This window comes from Podarcis raffonei, chromosome 17 (assembly GCF_027172205.1).
Source record: "Podarcis raffonei isolate rPodRaf1 chromosome 17, rPodRaf1.pri, whole genome shotgun sequence".
Taxonomy (NCBI): Eukaryota; Metazoa; Chordata; class Lepidosauria; order Squamata; family Lacertidae; genus Podarcis; species Podarcis raffonei.
This window is the reverse complement of record NC_070618.1, coordinates 38,752,230-38,770,873: the sequence shown is the minus strand read 5'-3', so window position 1 is coordinate 38,770,873 and position 18,644 is coordinate 38,752,230. Positions and strand designations below refer to the sequence as shown.

Here is an 18,644-nt window from a genome sequence, read left to right as displayed (position 1 = left end):
GACCTGGATCTAAACTAATGGCTCTCCTGCTGTCCCATTTACTTTTTCCCTTGGCTTAAGTGCTTTTGTGAGTGAAAAGGAAAGAATGGCATTTTTCTTTTCTACAGAGATGATTGTGTGGCTTATGCTGTTCTCTCAAGCCTAATTTTTACCGGGGTGGAAAACCTTGGTTTGGGCTGTAGAATGCAGGTGGGGACTCACAATGAAATCTCCGCACCCCACCAAAAAACCCAGTTGCACGTGGAAAACTAGCATGTCAGGGAGATGAGGCAGAATTCAGCTAAGTTGTTGTATGCATGGAAGCTCCCTCTCTGCCCCCACCGTCTAAATCTGCTCTGGGGGGTTGGGGAAAAACCTAGAACAAATTTAGAGGGTGCATGAAAGGAAGGAGAGCAGGAAGTCCTATGGTATGAGCAGACCTCATTCCACACAGGCACAAGCGTGAGTTCAAGTTTAGCATTCTCCCTGACCTACTAGTTTTCTGTGTGAGAGATTTATTTATTTTTGTATGGAGAAGCATTTAGTCCAAGAAGCCCTGGTCTGCAGTTTAAATTTATCATGACTGAATGTTCCTTCATACAAAGAAATGAAAAATTCTCCCTCACGTGGTAGTTCATTCACTATGTGGAATATATTTTTGTGTATGGAGGAATGTGACTTCAGCACCTGCAATATGAAGTTGTGGATCTCAGACAAAGGTGTACCTCTTTGATGGCGACTGGGCCTCAGCTGCCCTGGTCTTGAGTTATGGATAGATAGGGACAGATGAGGAACCTGCATGGGAAACGGTTTCTATGTCTTCGTTGCTGGGGCTCTCAGATGTGCGCTGGATGCACAGCCACCCTTTTCAAAAGCCTTGTGAAAAGCATTGCTGTTTGAGTGAAGGTCACGAGGGTTGAGTGTGTGGAAGGGGGGTGTCCTCTGTGTGTCCTGAGCTATGTGGTGAATTGCTCCCCAGTGTGATGCTCCCTCTGCCATCCTTTCTCCTGCAGGCTTGGTTCTGTGGCCAATGGGGCTTCTGTGGGAAAAGGAGAGGATGGCTCCAAGTGTGACTGAGGTGAAGAATCAATCCAGCAGCAGAAACACCTCAGCCCAGCCTGAGAGATGGGTTTAGGAATGGGGAGAGTCACAGGCCCACACAGAGGGGGGAAGGCAGCCGGGTACACTTGCCCCAGGCCACAGAGGGCTGTTATGCTAAGAATGCCCCGTGCCTCCCAGCCGACTGAGGACTTAATGGACAAAATGGCCAAGGGTGAAAAGCCCATGTCTGTCCTTATGCACTGCAAGGCTTTGATAGTAAAATCTGGACTAGCGTCAGTTTAGGTGCTGCTGCCATGTTGGCAAGTCTCATGAATAAGACTCCTGCTCCGGGCCTCAGACAAGCTCTGCATGGGTTTGGTTGGCAGCATCTGTGACCAGCACGATCACCCATTGGGAAGGAGGCTACAGAGCTGGGGCTGAATTTGTCACTGAGGACAAATGCCAAGACATCCATTGTGTGTCCATTGTGGTGCTGTTCCTGTAGAATCTGCAATAACAATGTGGACAGTTAGAAGTGGCGGGGGTGGGGGAGGTGAGCTGCCCACGTGCTGGCATTTCTTATTGGGCCATATTTGGGTGAGAGAACAGGAGTGTTTTCACAAGCTCTTTTGGGGGCAGAAGTAGGAATTCCTTGCTCATCCTCCACTCCAGACATGACTGAATTCAATTTCAGGGCTTCACATTCTAGTTTACTAAGAACAGGCAGGATTTAAATTCCAACCTTCACAGCATTTTCAAAGCCTTTTGCTTCATGTGCTATGACTGGAGCTGTTCTCTTCCCTCCTCGAAGGAATTCACACAAAACTGATCTCAGTCCTATCAACACTCCTGTCTTTGGACATGCCTTTCCTGCCAGTTGTGCCTTCCATGTCAGGCGACTGCTTTTTCAGTCCAGATATTTACTTGCAGGAAAGTCAGGCTCAACTAATGCCAAACGTGTTGCTGAGTTCAAATGATATCTCCACTGCGTTACTCATTGTCTATGAAATGAGCTGTTTTCTCAAAGGCAGGAAATTATTTTTGGCTCCGCATAATTTGTTCTTTGCAAATCCACATTGGATTCTTGCATGCTTTACAAATCAATTGTTTCCTGATTTTCCTCTGACAACTTCAGAGGGAGCGGCGTTAAGCTAACAGGATTTATAATTTGTTTCCCTGGCCGCTTTGCCCTCCTCTCTCCTGCCAGAGCTGTTGAGCCTCCTCAAAGGTAGTTGCAAGTGTTCCTGGGATTTCTGTAACTAATTCCTTCTACACCCAAGGGTGTAGTTCCTCGGGATCCACTGACTTGCTTTCATTCACAGTTGAAAAGCTACATTACTGTTCAGCCAGATAGCAGCTTTAGAAGGAAACCTCTGCTCTGGGAACCCTTTCAGGGCAAGGAGGAACACTGTGCTTTTTCTTAGTTTTTTTATCAGCTATCCCTTTCCCCATATAATAAAATGTGATAATGCTGCAAGTAGTGGGAGACAGCAATTTTTAAACAAACCAACACTGTGGGTGGAAATCACGCAAGTGCTGGCGATGGAGAAGGGAAGGGAGGAAACAAAGAAAAGAAAGACTGTGTTGGTGTAGATAGGTGGGGGCTCATGATACCCTCTCAGTGATGTTCACGGCCTGATTCATACATAACCAGAGTTCAACAATTTGTGGTTTACCACAAGTGTGGGGAACCTGTAGCCCTCTAGATGTCGCTGAACTACAACTCTCATCATCCCTGGCTAAGCTAGCTGGGGCTGATGGGAGTTATAGTTTAGCAAAAACTGGAGGGCCATAGTTTTTCCACATCCAGCTTGCTGGGAATGAGCAAGTCTGCTGGTCTGCCATTCAGTTTGCTCCTGCTCCCTTTTTCTGTGCCAGGAGGAAGCAGAGCAGAGCACTGACTTTCTTGGCATTGTGTGCAAACTGGCACTTGTGGTTAATTTCTCTCCAAACAAATCATGAGATCAAGCCAAGAAGAAACTGGTTCCTGCCGCTTGCCTCGAGAGAAACTAACCATGAGCTCTGGTTTGCACATAATGCTATTCCAGGGCTCTGGTCTATTTCCTCTTGGTCTGGCAAAGGAAGGAGGAGTGGGCACAAATGTGAGCAGTGGGCACCAGCTTGCTTGCTCATTTCAGTAAGACCAAGTTTGTTTCATTCTGGCTTACCATTATGTGCAAACTGGGAAACAGTATACGATTCTATGGGTTAAGAATGTAAGGAGCAGATCCAGGTAATCCCTGAAAAGGGCTGGGAGGATGAGAAGGTCTGAAAAGACATAAGAATAACTATCAGGTGAGCTTTCCTGGGGGCAGTATTCCCGAGGCAGGGTGCCACCACCAAAAAGGGCCCTGCTTTCAGCCACTGGAAGCAGCTGGAGAAGGTTAATAAATGCATCCCTGAAAGGATGCCATGTCGGTGGAGATTTCCAATATATTATAAAGATGTGGTTCTTCATTAGTAGATTGGGGCAAATTCAGGTTATGCAATTAAGATGGGTTTGGGCTCCTTCACAATAAACCTACTTTCAAAAAGAATAGCATTTTTTTCCATTATGGAAAGTGAGGATTTCACATGGCATCATATATTCTCCTCAAACAAATTGAAGCGAGTGCTTAATAAACAGCATATAACCTCCCCACAAACATTGTGCAAACAAATCAGGATGGCTACTCAGTAAACAGGTCACATGCAACCAACGCTAGAATAATGTTACTCCCGTGGGATGTAATATAAAAATCTCAGTCAGGGCCCCACAATGGTTGGCTGTCCAAGTTAACTAAGCCAAACATTGTGATCGCTGGTCCCTGCCCTTCCTTTGCTTGTCTGACTCCAGCTCTGCCCAAGTCCTCAGGACACCTCTGCTGAGGGGCAGCCAAAGACACCTCCCCACCCGCCTACCTTTGCTGTGGGAAGTGGAGGCATGGAGCTTCCTGGTCTGGCTCCTAAGCAGCCTCTGCCATCCTTTCCTGCTCCAGAGGAGGCAAAGGAGGGGGCTTGTGAGTATGGTCTTGAAGTCCACTGGTCATCTTGGCAATGCCTCAGGCAAACGACCTTGGGGATGGGGACTGGGGTTATGCTGCAACGGTCTTGGTGATCTGCACCCATCTGTGCCATCTTCAGGGGTTGGGAGGAAGGCCCAGGCTCAACATGCCTTGCCAGAGATAGCAGTGACACATATTCACCATAGCAGGTGTGGTGAAAAAAAATCGGAGCTGGGCAAATCCCCACCATCTATGCAAAGCAGATTGATATATGTGACACCCACCCACCCCGCCAAATCCTGGGAACTGTAGTTTGTTAAGAATGCTGAGTATTGTAGTTCTGTGACAAGAAAACTACATTTCCTGGGAATCTGCTGGAAGCCATACTTTAAAGGATCACACAGATCTGCCCCAGGTGCTGGTTTTGTCTCACCATTTTTGTGACCTTTTCTTTTTGAACCCCAAAGGTGACCTTGCAAAAATGTACTGAATTGTTCTACGTGGGCTGCCCATTGTTTTCATTGTTGCAATGACCCGCCATGCTTTTCTGGGCCAGCTCCACACTTCCCCTTCGCCATGGAGTGCAGCCACTCCTGGCTTTCTGATCAATCGACCCACACTTTACATTTTTGGATGCACAGCTTAAAAACAAAATGTAATGTGTGAAAAGCCTTTTTTAAAATTATTATTTTATTATTTATACCCCGCCCATCTGGCTGGGTTTCCCCAGCCACTCTTGTTGGCTGCACCTGAGTACTTACTGTTTTTTGATATACAAGGTGTTGGGAGGGGACAATCATTCCATACTCATTGCAATAGCTCAATACCTGCTATTTAGGGAAGAGTGGTATCTTCTTCCTTAGTCTGCATACTCTAACACGTCACAGTCCGAAACTGGGATGTGTGTCTTCTGGGCCATGCTCCCGAGCAAGTCATGTGACCTGCGTGAGAGTGTGGAGCTTCAAAATGCACTTCTTGGGTACCATGTTAGTACTCTTGTGGATTATTGGCTACAGTGCTCTCATACGTTTTTAGACACTGTGCTCTCACATGTTTTTGGGTGCCATGGTCTTGCATGACAGCAAGGAACCAAAAAATGGGATGTCCCAATTTAACCAGCACAGTTGAGGGGTATGAAGAGCGAGTGTGGTTAAGGCAGAAGTTGTAAGACAGAGGTTGGGGGTCTTTGGCCCTCCAGATGATGATGATGATGATGACCACTGGCTATGCTTTCTGGAGAGCACACACGTCCCCTCATCTCTGTTTCAAGAGTAAGGCAGGGCTGTCCCCGCAGGCTGGATGTGGTCCTGGGTTTGATGAACTCAGTGCCCCCTCTGAATGGGACAGAGGAGAAAAATACCTCTCCCTCAACTTTTTTTTTCCAACTGAAAAGGCTGCAATTGGGAACAACAGAAATTGGGGAGTGGGGCTTGAGGGGGAAGAATATGCTTAATCCTTTCCATCCTGTGATGGGATGATGAGCTGCTTGTGCGTAAAATCCTAATCCCTCAGAGTTTGGCTAAGTCCCCAAACCTCTGTCTGTGATGGAGCTCCTTAAACATGACTCCATCAATCGCTCGTTGAATCGGACAGTGGGCGTTTACGGAACTTCTTCCAGCATAAAAGCTCCTTAACGGAAACGCGTCTTCTGGACTCTCGGCGTGACAGTTTCCGCCGAGGAGTGGGTGTCCCTACAGGAGGTCCTGAAATCTCCCCGCTGCTCCCGCTTGAAGTGTCTCTGAGCCCTCCCTCCGACTCACTTTCCCTTGGAACTCCACTTCTCCCCCTGCTGGTCCCCTCCTCCGCTGAATGGTCTCTCTCACCCTCCATGAGCCCTTTCACCTCCTTAGTCTCAGATGGCAGTTCCCTGACATCCACCTCCCCTCCAGGGCCCCCTTCACCCCCTTCCCTCCCCTCCTCTGCGGGAGGCGAGGGAGCAAAACCCCTGAAGGAACCTCCCTCATCTTCCGAAGTTTCGAACACTTCCCTCCACCTTTTGCTGTCTCCGGTTTCCAAGTACTCCTCCTCATCGGAGTCTGTTCCTCCTTCCAACTCCGATTCCCTGAATCCCTCCAGTTCCTCCTCATCGTCGGTAGTGCCAAAGTACTCCCTCCGAAACCTCGCTACTGGCTGAGGTTTCCTGGGGAACCTTTGGTGAAACGTTTCGATCAAGATCTCGTCACGGACCTCCTCTGCCTTCACCCAGGTGTTTTCCGACTCCGGTTCCCCTTCCCACGCGACCAAATACTCCACCTGATTACCCTTCCACCTGGAGTCGATGATTTCCGCCACATGGTTGCGGCTTTCCCTTTCTTCTATGGCTGGCCCCCGTGTGGATACCCCTTCACTTTCCCCCCTGTATGGTGACAGTAATGACCTGTGGAATACTGGGTGCAGTTTCATGTGGTTCGGTAACCGGAGTCTGAACGCCACTGGGTTGACCTGTTGGATGACCTCAAATGGTCCCAATCTTTTGGGTCTCAATTTCTTGCAACCCCCCTTGAACGGCAACCCTTGGGTTGATAGCCAGACCCGACTCCCCACCCTAATTGTTTCACCTTCCCTTCTGCTCTTGTCTGCCTGCCTCTTATATTCTTCCTTGGCCCTTTCTAAGTTGAGTTGGAGTTGACGATGGATCGCTTCCATTTCTTCTACAAAAAGTTCCGCGGCCGGAACACTCCATCTTTCCCCTCCTTCCCCTGGAAACGCCCTGGGGTGGCACCCATAATTAGCCAAAAAGGGGCTCATCCCGGTGGACACATTCTCAGCATTATTGTAAGCAAATTCCGCTAGTGCCAACTTTTCGACCCAATCGTTCTCTCTGTCATTGACATAACACCTCAGGTATTGTTGGAGAATACCGTTTGCTCTCTCCGCCTGCCCATTGGTCTCAGGGTGCCTGGCAGTCGAAAAGTTGACCTCTACGTGCAATAAGCTCATAAGTTTCCTCCAGAATCTGGACGTGAACTGTTTCCCTCTGTCGGAAACCACCCTCAAGGGGGCGCCATGCAGTCTGAAAATATGTTCTACAAACAATTTCGCTGTTTCTTCCGCCGTGACTGCATGTGAGCAAGCTACAAAGTGACCCATCTTAGTTAACAGGTCTACTACGACTAGTATGGCGGTTTTCCCCTGGGATTTGGGCAGATCAGTCATAAAATCTATCGACACCGCCTCCCACGGTCGTTCTGGTGTGGGTAACGGTTCTAATAACCCCGCTGGTGCCCGCCTTTCTCCTTTGGCTCTCTGGCATTGGTCACACCTTCTCACATACTCCCGTACATCCTCCCTCACCTTGGGCCACCAAAACTCCCTGGTCACCAACCACATGGTCTTGTGTTGCCCAAAATGCCCCGCTGTGGGATTGTCGTGCAGCTGTTTGAGTACTCTCCCCCTCAATTCCCCTTCGGGTATATATAGCGCCCCTCTGTAATACAATGCCCCGTTTCTTTCTTCAAAACCCCCGGGGTCTCCTCCCTCTCTCCTTAGACCTCTGAGCTTGTCCTGGGCGTACTCATCATTTACCGTTCCCTCTACCAGTTCTCTTTGCCCCACCCAGGCCGCACCACACACCCAGTGGTCCTCTGGGATAATATGTCTCTCTTCCGGCGCTCCCTCCCCCTCCAAATATTCAGGTTTGCGAGAGAGAGCGTCCGCTCTGATGTTTTCTGGACCTGGCACATAGCAAATTTCAAAATGGAATCTGGAGAACTCCTGGGCCCATCTCACTTGTCGTTGGTTGAGCACCCGTGCCGTTCTCCAATACTCCAAATTCTTGTGGTCCGTACACACTTGCACCTTATGTTGTGCGCCAATTAGTAAGTGTCTCCATCTCCGGAACGCTTCGTGAATGGCGAGTAGTTCTCGGTCATATACCGTGTAGTTCCTCTCGGATTTGTTCAGCTTACGCGAAAAGAAGGCACACGGTCTCCATTCCAACTTATTGCTCCCTGGCTGAAGCAGCACCGCCCCCACCGCCCGGTCTGAGGCATCAGTTTCCACTCTCATGGGTTTTTGTAAATCCACATGCAGGAGCTGTTCTTCCGAAGCGAATGCCCTTTTCAATTCCTCAAAAGCATGCTCCGCCTCCGCCGTCCAAACGAATTTCTTCTTGCTGCTTAGACAGTCTGTGATGGGAGCCGTTAAGTGGGCAAAGTTCTTGATGAATTTACGGTAAAAGTTCCCAAACCCTAAGAACCTTTGCACATCTTTTTTCGTTTTCGGTGTCTTCCATTCCAGCACCGCCTGGACCTTCCCTGGATCCATGGCTAATCCCTTGTCTGATAAGCGGTACCCCAGGAATTCCACCTCCTTGGTGTGGAACTGACACTTCTCCAATTTCACCCACAACTGGTTTGCTTGCAGCTGGCTCAGCACTTCCCTGACATCCTTTACATGCTGCTCCTCATTCTCTGAATATATCAGCACGTCATCGAGGAAGGCCACGCAATTCTTGTAGAGCAAAGGTCCCAGTACGTGGTTCATGAGCGATTGAAAACAGGCGGAGCCTGATTGTAATCCGAATGGCATAACGAGATATTCAAACGCCCCCAAAGGGGTGAACATGGTGGTTTTCCATTCATCCCCCTTCTTTATTCGTATCAGGTTGTATGCTCCTCTCAGGTCCAGTTTCGTGAATATCTTTCCCTTCCTCACCCTGGTCAAAATGTCATCAATCCTGGGCATGGGGAAAGTCACTGGTTCTGACACGGCATTTAGGGCCCGGTAGTCCACGACCAATCTCGGTTTATCCGTGTTTTTTTTGTCCACAAAAAACACTGGGCTCCCCCCCACCGCTCTGGACTCTCTGATGAAGCCCCTCTTCAGGTTTTTATCAATAAACTCCCTTAACTCCTGCATTTCCCTGTCTGACATGGCGTACAGCTTGCCCACGGGGAGCTGGGCCCCAGGGACCAGATTAATTTGGCAGTCAAAGTCTCTGTGCGGTGGTAATTTATCTGCTTCCCTTTCACTGAAGACCTTGCTCAGGTCAGCGTATTGTTTGGGCACCTTCCCTTTGTCCGCCACTTCCGTCCCTGCTAGAGAGGCTTTTGCCCCTTCTGGCACCTTTCCCTCTCTGCAGTGTTCCAGACAATGTGCTGACCCAAAGGAGACCACTCTCTGATGCCAGCCCACTAGCGGGTCATGCAACGCTAGCCAGCTCATTCCCAAAATGACTGGAGCCCCTCCCAGGGTGGCTACATTGAACGCTATCCTCTCAGTGTGCCTGGCCACCCTCATAACCATTGGGACGGTTTGTAGGCTGACTTCTCCTCCCAGCAGCTCCCTCCCATCGATCGTGGTGACCTGCAGGGGGTTGCTTAAAGGGAGTGTCTGTATCTGGTGTTCAGCTGCAAACTCCTTGCTCATAAAATTACAGGAGCTGCCTGAGTCCAGCAGCGCCTTAGTCTTTAGTGGGTATCCGTTTGCCAGCTCTAGCAACACCTCTATTACTAGGGCTGGTCTTGGAGGTTCCGGAGTGGGCACTTTTACTGCTCCTTGGCCTGTCTGCAGTGCCCTGACAGAGGCAGACAGGCGTTGGCTTTTACTGGCTCCTGGACTTCCTCCTCCTTCCCCCCAACAGCTCCAGCCATCCCTTGCCATTCCTTTCTTTGCGGGCAGACTCTGGCAAAGTGACCTGGCTGCTGGCAGAGATAACATTTCTTGGCGCTCTTTCCCTCCTTCTTCCTCCCTTCACTGGGATTTGAAACTGCGCGCGCGCGCGCTGTTCCAACTTCCATCGGCTCTCCTGGCGGGAAACTTGGTTCTGGAATCTCTGGAATGCGGAAATCCCTCCAACGCTCTCCTTTCCCCTCCCGCTTCTCCAAGGCTCTTGCCTCCTGGCGTGCTCCAATGGTCAGCGCTGATTTGGTCAGCTGGTCCATAGACTCCGCCCTGGGCGCCCGGGAAAGTTCATCTTTCACCGCCGAAGAAAGCCCCTCTTCAAAGAGCATTTGAATGGGTTCCGCCGAAAGGTCCCACCCCAATCTATGTATCAACATTGTAAACTCAGTCCAGTACTCACGAACCGATCGGCTCCCCTGTTTGCACGCCATCAATTGTCTGCGCACCAGCCCCTGTTCAATCTCGCTGGAAAACATCAAATCCATGGCGCGAAAAAACTTCCTCGCGTCCTTCAGCATGTCACTATTCCCTGCCATCAGGGGTCTGACCCAATCTCTCGCCCCTCCTTCGAGATGGCCAATCACAAACGCCACTCTCGATGCCTCGTCGGGAAAGTCATTAAACTGCAGTTCAAGAGCATACTGCATCTCTGTCCTAAAGGCTTGGTAGTTCCTGGGGTCCCCCCCAAACTTCTGCACCATTCCTGGCATCTTTCTTGCTAGTGTAGCGCCTTTTGCCTTTTCTGCATCCTGCGCCCTCCTTTCTTCTAGCCTCGCCGTTTGCATTGCTAGCTGGAGTTCCAACACTCTGTACCTTTCTTCCAGGCTTGGACCCTCTCCAGCTCCTGCTGCTCCTCCGGCTCCGGCTGGGTTACTCATGATGCCTCTCTGCACAAGCTGCTTTCAGGGTCTGTCCGATTGCTGTGATGGGATGATGAGCTGCTTGTGCGTAAAATCCTAATCCCTCAGAGTTTGGCTAAGTCCCCAAACCTCTGTCTGTGATGGAGCTCCTTAAACATGACTCCATCAATCGCTCGTTGAATCGGACAGTGGGCGTTTACGGAACTTCTTCCAGCATAAAAGCTCCTTAACGGAAACGCGTCTTCTGGACTCTCGGCGTGACAGTTTCCGCCGAGGAGTGGGTGTCCCTACAGGAGGTCCTGAAATCTCCCCGCTGCTCCCGCTTGAAGTGTCTCTGAGCCCTCCCTCCGACTCACTTTCCCTTGGAACTCCACTTCTCCCCCTGCTGGTCCCCTCCTCCGCTGAATGGTCTCTCTCACCCTCCATGAGCCCTTTCACCTCCTTAGTCTCAGATGGCAGTTCCCTGACACATCCCCACTGCTTTTCTGCTCAAAATTACCTCAAGCTTCCCAGGGCTTTCCTTCTTACATTGAAAAAATATACGTACTTTTTACCGTGCTGCCATGATGATGCTTTGTGGTCATGCTTGCCTCCAATGTGATTATATGTGATCCTGCTTTCAATATCCTTTGTGCCTGCAAATGTTTTTCAGTGCAGATACCGCTCCATTTCCATGTCCTGTAACTTCTATTTGAAGTCCTGGAACTTTTAATACCAGAAATGATCCATTTTCTCTTCCTTCTTTCTCTTCCTGCTTTTGTTGCTCTATAATGCAGTAACATCATCATTATTAATTTACAGCCTGCCTTTTCCCCTGATGGGACTCAAGGCATTGTGGAAGCACTGCAGAGCAACTAATAAAGCAGAATGGCATGTGGACAGTCCATTCTAAATCCACTGGTAGAACATATATGCAAAACAAAAACACCCTGCACTGGTCTAGGAGGTTGACTAGTATGAACTCTAGGCTGCACCTGCAACTTGCTTCTTCCAGGTCTAATGTGCGAGAATGTTTGGCGCTACTTGTGTGGAGATGAGACTCTGACAACCCTGCTCTTCCTTAATTAATTTTCTGCCCTCAAGGAAGCTCATTGCTATTGAATACAAATTAAAACAATCCAGAATTCAATTAGAATCCAAACAATAAAATGACAACAGAGAAGCAGAACTAAAAGCCCCACGTGGCCCCAGCAGAACTAATCTGGTCTTCCTCAGAGGCCCTGTGGAATAAAAAGCTCTTGGCCAAGCGATGAAAAGCCCAAGGTGTAGCCAGCTTGATGGCCCTTTAGTGCAGGTGAGGATGCCCCTGGTCTACAACTCCCAACACCCCTCACCATTGGTCATGCCAGCAACATCTAGAGGGCACCAGGTTGTGGAAGGCTGGCCTATAGCGAGGCCTATAGCGAGTCATCCCTGCAGACTCTGAACCAACAATACTCACATTCAATAGGATTTTGAATGTAGATGCCTCCCTTCAACTCCTGTCACCTGCTGGTTAAAAGGATTGTGGATAGCAGAGCTGGGAAATTTCTCTGCCTAAGGGGGACATTAGATGCAGGATTAATCACCAGAGCTAACTCTTGCAGGCTTGATTTTCCTTTACAAATATCAGGCATGCATGGGTGGGGAGGGGCCGATCTGCACTGGGGTATGTTATGCGGAAGGAAGAGGGTTTTCACCTTTGCCCTTGCACAGGTCCCATTTGGATCAGCCCCCTTCCCCATGGCTGCTCTTTGCTGTTGGTGCTGACATGAGGGGGCAGAGTCCACAGCAGGACCACCTCAAGGGCTTAAAGCTCCTCCCCCACTTTCTAGCCCACCCTGTACTTCTGACCCAGAAGAAGCCCAGCAAGCCAAATCTTGTCATAAGCAGCTGCCCTTTCCTGAGTCTGGCCCTTGGCAGCAGCCCTCCAGAGTTTCCATCAGGGAGTCTTCTCTCAGCCCCCTGGAGATGCTGGGGATTGAACCCGGGACCTCAGGCATGCAGGGCTGGGGCTCTAGCACTGTGGCCAGTGTCCTTAGTAGTGCATCTAGTTGATCCTGGATGCCTTTTGTCTGAGCTAAATGGACCAGCAGCCTGGCTCAGTATAAGGCAGTTCCTGGTGTTTTATGGCATTGCTCTGTGCTAGGAGAGCCTAAAAGCCTAAACGTATAATATATTTCATTCAGAACAGAACAGAAACATGCAAGTAGAGCATGCTTGAACAAAAAAGGGAGCAAATGTGACAAAATGCTATTTATTTCCATGATATTTAATCAAGTTTTCAGAGTGCATAAGAAAGGCACAGAGCTTCAGTTTGAACAATCAGCGCCTTGTTGTGCACTTGCTGTGTGTTGTCGACAGGACGGCTCGGCTGCCCCCAAGTTTCCGCTGCCTCACCCTCAGCCTGACCCGCCGTAGGGCATCATGGCTACAACTGGGGGCTTCACTGGGGCCCCAAGCAGAGCTAGTGGGACCCATAGCATTGATGGATCATTGGGGGTGTGGTGAGGGGGCAGGGGCAGGGGCAGCCAGAACGGCGGGGCACCAGCAAAGCAGGGCACCTGTCTCTCCAGTTCTTCCAGCCACGTTCTTCCCAAGTGGAATCCTTTCCCCAGCAATGGGAGACCCAGTCCAAGACTCCTGCTTGGCCGCAGCCCGATGATACCAGGCCAGTATGTTTTGCAATGATGTTTTGCAAATGAGTTGCAAAGCACAGGCTCGATTTCCAGAAAAGTCTCCTGTCTCTCTTTGGAACTGAGGGTCATCAGGTTCAGAGCTATATGTGATCAATCTGTATGTGGTGGTATTGTTATCATTTTAAATAACCAAACACCAGCCATCTGAGCTGAATGGATGTTCCTCATCTTCTTAACCAACACTCTCAGCATTTGCTTACAAATTCAGAATGCACTGATCAATAATCCATTGCACATGTAATTCAATCCTAAGAGTGTTTACTCAGTTCAGTGGGACTTGCTTTCTTGTCAATGCTTTTAGGATTGCAGGCTTAAACTATTGTGCACTAAGTGAATTTAGCAAACTTTAACATTTTATATATGGTGATTCTTTCTGAAGCTATCCTCTTGCTGTGAAAATTTTAGCTGTCTGTAATAGATACAGTAGAATTCCTCTTGGGATCCATTTCCCAATCCCTTTAGGAACCCAGGCATCTAAGAAGGGAATAATGCCTCATGTTTTTCTACTAATATTGAACATTTCCTTCCCACTTTTTCCCCTTTGTGGAGGGAACATGTATTGCCTTTTGGAGCCAAACATTTTGAAAAGAAGTTATGGTTTGCATGATTTACGGTAATTTGGAGCGCTTGTCCAGTGGCGATGAGCTCTTCTGCAGCTGCCCCAGTCTCACCATAAGGCCTCAGGGTCTCTCCCTTCCACCCTGGCTCCTTCCTGCCCCCTCCCCTCCCCCTCTTCATGTTTATGTCTCTCTTCTCCCACCTCCCCTTATGTCTGGATGAGCAGGCAAGTGGATCCCAAGAGACTCTATTCCTCCTCTAATTGGATTGGAGCCCCTTCCCAACCTGTCGCTGACTCAACCAGAGGCAACGCGCTTCCTCCAAGAATCAATTCAGCTTGTATTGAGGGAATTGGCAGCGGGGGTGGTGGTGGGGGGTGCAAGGAGGCAGCCAGCTAGTCAGAAGGCTAGCTGGGTTTTTGGTCTGATCCATCGCATATTGGGAGGATCCCCACAGCCCTGGTCTGAACTGTGAATGGATATTTACAGAACTAGTTGTGGTTTTTTAAAACTACACAACACCCACTCACAGCACACAGTAAAATTGCCAACTTTTCCAACCATCCATGGTAGCTGCTTGATCTGTAGCCACTGGCAGGTGATTCTAAGAAAAGCTTCACCTGATGTTTTCTGTGCATATAGATGCCATTAGATATGAGAAGGTCATATGGTCAGTTGCCAATCCTAGTCACATGCCCTCCAACATTTCTCTGACGAAAATAGGGATGTTCCATTCTATAATAATAATAATTTTATTGTTTATACCCCACGCATCTGACTGGGTTGCCCCAGCCACTCTGGGCGGCTTCCAACATATATAAAACATTAAACATGAAAAAAACCTTCCCTGTACTTGGCTGCCTTCATACCCTCTAACATTTCTCCAACGAAAATAGGGACGCGGGTGGTGCTGTGGGTTAAACCATAGAGCCTAGGACTTGCCGATCAGAAGGTTGGCGGTTCGAATCCCCACGACGGGGTGAGTGCCTGTTGCTCGGTCCCTGCTCCTGCCAACCTAGCAGTTCGAAAGCATGTCAAAGTGCAAGTAGATAAATAGGTACTGCTCCAGCAGGAAGGTAAACGGCGTTTCTGTGCGCTGCTCTGATTCGCCAGAAGCAGCTTAGTCATGATAGCCACATGACCTGGAAGCTGTGCGCCGGCTCCCTCGGCCAATAAAGCGAGATGAGCGCCACAACCCCAGAGTCGGCCACGACTGTACCTAATGGTCAGGGGTCCCTTTACCTTTACCTTTAAAGAAAAGCAGGATATTCCGGGATCAAATCACAAACAGGGACAGCTTCTGTAAATCAGGGGCTGTCCCTGGAAAATAGGGGCACTTGGAGGGTCTGCAGTCAGTGCTACAGCAGGCTAGCCACACAGCTGGGTTCTGTAGCCAAGGGGAGAAGAGGCAGCTACCGCCCCCTCCAAAAGTGGGAAGCCAACTATGCAGGGAGACAGAGCAGCCAATCAGTGCTGGTTGACCACTGGGGAAGGAAAGGGAGGAGTCATTGCTCAGTGGTGGAGCCCCTGGTTTGTATGCAGAAGGTCCTGGTTTCAGTAGCCAGCATCTCCAGGTAAGGCGGACAAAGGTCCCTGCCTGAAACCCTGGGGAGTTGCTGCCAGTCAGTGTAGAGAGAATACGGGACAAGTTGCTCTGATTTGGTAAAAGGCAGATTTCTGTCTTCATATAATCTTAGAATTGCAAAGTTTTAGGGGACATTTCTGTCCTATCAGCCATCTGATTGGCATATCTATATCTATAGATATATAGATATATGCAGGATGCATACACACCATACATTTTATGTACGTAACTTCCCCTGGGAATTGTAGTTTAGCCTTCACAGAGCTACAGTTTCCAGCATCTTTAACAAGCTACAGTTCCTAATATTCTTTGGGGAAAGTGTTTTAAATGTATTTTAAATGCCTGCTGGAGTGGATGCACTATATCCAATCCCACACATGCTTTTGCTGTTCTGCAGGTGCACCTCCACACATACCATCCTCCAGTCTTCTTCAAACATGATACCTCTTGGTTCACTCTCCTTTTCCTATTTGGCTCTCCAAAGTGGTTCCAGAATGGCATTCAATCTACCCAGATGCCCCAAAGCAGGATCCTTTATACAACCGCTCCTGCCACCCCCACCCCACATAGCCTCTCCTATGAGTCACACTGTGTTGTGCCCCAAATGGAGAACAGAAGCCGAGCACCACTGTGTCCTCAGAGCAAAGAGCTTGAGAAGTGAACTGGGAGAGCCCAGCAGCCTGCTCACAGAAGAAGAATAGAAGGGACACTGAGGGTCACCTAGTCCAACCCTCTGCAATGCCGGAATCTGAACTTCAATTACCCGGATATTTGTTGGATGTCAAACTCAGCCAAGAGCATAAGGTCAAACAGATTCCTCACTGGCCTTGCAGACAACTTCATTGTCCAGAAAGTGGGAGAAGCAACACGAGGAACAGCCATTTTAAATCTGGTCCTAACCAATGTTGAGGACCTGGTTAGTGGGGTAGAAGTGGAAGGATCATTAGGCGCGAGTGATCATGCTCTTCTGAAGTTTACTATACAGCGGAAAGGAGCAGCCAAGCATACTAGGACTCAATTTCTTGACTTTAAGAAAGCCGACTTCATAAAACTTAGGGAAGTGCTGGGTGAGATCCCATGGAGAGTAATACTAAAAGGAAAGGGAGTTCATGATGGCTGGGAGTTTGTTAAGAGGGAGATAGTAAAAGCACAACTTCAGGCAATACCAATGAGACGGAAACATGGAAGGTGCCTAAAGAAGCCAGGGTGGCTATCTAAAGAACCTTTAACTGAGTTAAGATTAAAAAAAGGATGTGTACAAAAAATGGAAAAGGGGGGAAACCACCAAAGAGGAATTCAAACAAATAGCCAGCACGTGTAGACACAAAGTCAGAAAAGCTAAAGCACAGAATGAACTCAGGCTTGCTAGAGAGGTTAAAAGCAACAAAAAAGGCTTTTATGGGTATGTTCGTAGCAAAAGGAAGAACAAAGAAACAGTGGGGTCACTCAGAGGAGAAGATGGTGAAATGCAAACAGGGGACACAGAAAGGGCTGAACTCCTCAATGCCTTCTTTCCCTCAGTCTTCTCCGATAAAGAAAACAATGCCCGACCTGAAGAATTTGGAGCAAATGATTCAGCAGAGGAAACACAGCCCAGAATAACTAAGGAGATAGTATAAGAATACTTGGCTAGTTTAGATGTATTCAAGTCTCCAGGGCCAGATGAACTGCATCCAAGAGTATTAAAAGAACTGGCAGATGTGATCTCAGAACCACTGGCAGTCATCTTTGAGAATTCCTGGAGAACAGGCGAAGTCCCGGCAGACTGGAGGAGGGCAAATGTTGTCCCTATTTTCAAAAAGGGGGAAAGAGAGGACCCAAATAATTACCGCCCAGTCAGTCTGACATCAATACCAGGGAAGATTCTGGAGCAGATCATTAAGCAAACAGTCTGTGAGCACCTAGAAAGGAATGCTGTGATCACCAATAGTCAGCATGGATTTCTGAAAAATAAGTCATGTCAGACTAACCTGATCTCGTTTTTTGACAGAATTACAAGCCTGGTAGATGAAGGGAACGCAGTGGATGTAGCCTACCTTGATTTCAGCAAGGCATTTGACAAGGTGCCCCATGATATTCTTGTAAAGAAGCTGGTAAAATGCGGTCTTGACTATGCTACCACTCAGTGGATTTGTAACTGGCTGACTGACCGAACCCAAAGGGTGCTCATCAATGGTTCCTCTTCATCCTGGAGAAGAGTGACTAGTGGGGTGCCACAGGGTTCTGTCTTGGGCCCAGTCTTATTCAACATCTTTATCAACGACTTGGATGATGGACTCAAGGGCATCCTGATCAAATTTGCAGATGACACCAAACTGGGAGGGGTGGCTAACACCCCAGAGGACAGGATCACACTTCAAAACGACCTTGTAAAGTATTGCACTTGGGCAAAAAAAAATTGAGGGAAACAAATACAAGATGGGTGACACCTGGCTTGAGAGCAGTACATGTGAAAAGGATCTAGGAGTCTTGGTTGACCACAAACTTGACATGAGCCAACAGTGTGACGCGGCAGCTAAAAAAGCCATTGCAATTCTGGGCTGCATCAATAGGAGTATAGCATCTAGATCAAGGGAAGTAATAGTGCCACTGTATTCTGCTCTGGTCAGACCTCACCTGGAGTATAGTGTCCAGTTCTGGGCACCACAGTTCAAGAAGGACACTGACAAACTGGAACGTGTCCAGAGGAGGGCAACCAAAATGGTCAAAGGCCTGGAAACGATGCCTTATGAGGAACAGCTAAGGGAGCTGGGCATGTTTAGCCTGGAGAAGAGGAGGTTAAGGAGTGATATGATAGCCATGTTCAAATATATAAAAGGATGTCATATAGAGGAGGGAGAAAGATTGTTTTCTGTTGCTCCAGAGAAGCAGACACGGAGCAATGGATCCAAACTGCAGGAAAGAAGATTCCACCTAAACATTAGGAAGAACTTCCTGACAGTAAGAGCTGTTTGACAGTGGAATTTGCTGCCAAGGAGTGTGGTGGAGTCTCCTTCTTTGGAGGTCTTTAAGCAGAGGCTTGACAACCATATATCAGGAGTGCTCTGATGGTGTTTCCTGCTTGGCAGGGGGTTGGACTCGATGGCCCTTGTGGTCTCTTCCAACTCTATGATTCTATGATTCTATGAAATGCCCAATAAAGATATAATCTAACTGCCGCCTAAGCTTTGTGCAAGCAAATCAGGATGAATGCCGAACAAATAGGCCACCCGGAGGAGTTCTTTTGCCCTATGAATTGTCTGCCCCTCTCCTGCTCCCCATGGAGCGCCTCACTCATTCATGACTTGTGTCACATAGTTGCATACCTGCTGCTCTGCACAGCAGCTCCTCTCACA

At 48.7% G+C, this 18,644-nt stretch overlaps 1 protein-coding gene across 7 annotated transcripts in view; it reads left to right on the top strand.

The window, feature by feature from the left end:
* L1CAM (L1 cell adhesion molecule) overlaps positions 1-18,644 on the top strand; it is a 109,221-nt gene that overhangs the window by 26,430 nt on the left and 64,147 nt on the right. The gene's annotated exons all lie outside the window — the stretch shown is intronic.